The sequence below is a fragment of the Callorhinus ursinus genome, unplaced genomic scaffold (assembly GCF_003265705.2).
Source record: "Callorhinus ursinus isolate GAN/ISIS: 27379988/994484 unplaced genomic scaffold, GSC_fseal_2.0 scaffold6, whole genome shotgun sequence".
In the NCBI taxonomy this organism is placed as follows: Eukaryota; Metazoa; Chordata; class Mammalia; order Carnivora; family Otariidae; genus Callorhinus; species Callorhinus ursinus.
Genome location: NW_027397068.1, coordinates 31,308,953 through 31,311,321, shown reverse-complemented (window position 1 = coordinate 31,311,321; position 2,369 = coordinate 31,308,953).

Below are 2,369 nucleotides of genomic sequence, written 5' to 3'. Positions count from 1 at the left end.
AATACCCTGTTTTCCTTCCTGCCTCTTGCCTCATATTTACCTTCGCAGGGTCGTGGAGTGCGTCATGAGGGTGTGAGTGCTCCCCTCCAGGACTAAGGAGGATAGGTCAAGTGGTGACTTTTCTTTGAGCAGCTCTTCTGCCAGTTCCCAGAGATCAGAGTCTGCCCTTGGGTAAAAAAATGGTGCAGTTGGAGGCATTCACCTTCCTCACCCTCAGCCTCCCCATTCACTCTAGGCTCACCCTGCCCCAGGCCCTCCAGGCCCCAGAGCACAGAGTGCCCGCCTGCTCTCTGTCCCCAGCCCCAAAGGCAGCCTGCTCTGGGGTTCTCCCTCCACAGCGATAACAGGGTTCCAAGGGCCTTCCCTGACTCCCCCAGCCCTGGATTCTGCCTCAGACGCCCACGGGGTGCCCGGCATTTACCTCCCTCACAGCACATCTCTCACACCAGCTGGCTCATGGCTGGAAAAAATGGAGGGGGAACGGGGTGGACACCTAGAGTATCTGGCTTGAGAGAAGTTCTCTCTGTGGCCATCGTCTCATGACAGATAAAGTAAAATTAACCCCAATCTTTTTGGGCTAAGACAAAACAATTATGCTGGTGGGAGTCATTTAACAAATTAAGATTGGGGGAAGAAAACAATTTCTTACAGATCTGTACCCTTCCTCCTCCTAAATCTCACCTGTGTGTGTGTGTGTGTGTGTGTGTGTGTGACCTTCCTTCATCCCACTTTCTCAGCCTTGGTCTTTGCTTATGCCTCTTGACATGCATCTGCACTGGGGCTTTGTCTCCTTGTGGATCCTGTGTCTGGTCCACCTTCTTGCCCCCATCCAAGGGCCTATTTCTATTCTCTTTGACCCTTTACACATCCTCTCTCCTCCTGTTACCTTACCTCTCCTGGGTGCTCTGCTCACCTGTGTTTCATTAGAGCAGTCCCAGCTATATAAAAACACGGTAAATAAAGCCTAGTGCCGAGGGTCTGGGGAAAATCTGGGCTCTCTGCCAACAATAGGGAATCTGGGGTTCCTCGGAGAGCCAGGGATTCCATAAGGTGCAAACAAACTCTACATAGATTACTAAATAGTCAATTAAACCAAAATTATAATCACACCAAAACAGCAAGGAATACCCAGTGTAGTTGTGATGTCAATTCCTACTCCTTCTTCCCTAAGAAATAGGAAAAAACCTCAGAACCACCCAGTGAAGGAAAACGTATCTGTTCTGGTCCAATCCAATCTATTTCTTTAATCTTTCTGGTGTAACACTGTTTGATCTTTGGGTTCCCAACCTCAGTGATTCCTGTCACACACTGGCCATCAGAATGGATTGTTTCTCATCTCCTGGCTGGTCTGTCCAAAGCAGAGGAACCCCAGGTGAGGGCTAGTGTACCGGTCAACTCCATCCCTCCTGCGCGCCCTGTTCCCAGTGTGATGCCATCCATATCTGTGGAGCCTTTGAGTTTAAGGAGGTTCATGCTCCTCCCCCTTCACTCTCTGTGAAACGCTGGTAGCAGCCTCCATTTTTCTGGAAATGTCTTCCCTCCCTCTGTAATCTCTCTGCAAAGGGGAGGAGAAGATGTCATACTCAGTGTCCTTGCCTCTTGAGGGGGAAGGAACATCTTGGTTGAGAACTAACTTGTGAGCCCCCTCCCCCACCGAAGTGTACAGAATTGACTGGCTCCAGGTTATTCACTGTCATACATGTTTACACATCTCCACCCCAGGGCATGCTCCTAGTTAACTATTTCACGCCTACTACAGATGGACTAAGAGAATATGATATTTTTAGAGGTTGGGGCTGCCATCTTTGACTTCTGACAATGAGAGCTGTCACGGGGTGCATCCTGTTCCAAGCACTTTCCTTTATTATCTCATTTAACAAAATACTCATCTGGCTAGGAACCCATTGCACAAGTGTTCAGCTCATGATGTGCATTCAAATACACGTGGCACTGAGCATAGTTAACATTTGCATCATGTTTTATGATTTATGAGGAAGTTTCACATTATTATCTTTATTAATTTCACAGCTCAGTGAGGTAGGCAAAAGCAGTATTAACTATCCTCATTTAACATATTAAAAACTTGAAGTTAAGTGATTGTACTTGGTCAATAAAACACACTTAATCCCTGCCCTCCAGAGCTACATATAATCTACTGGGAGAGAAGTCACTAAACAAACACACAAAGTATCCATCACTAAAAACTGAATAAAGGCTAAAAATAAGAGCAAGAAAGTCAAAGAATGGCAGGGAGGAGCTAATGGAGCTCAGGGGGCAGAGAGGGCATCGCTGAGGAAATGGCCCTTAATGAGTTGAGAGAGGAAGCCAACTAGAGAGTTGGGGAAGACTTCTGCCCCGTGCTCTTTCCA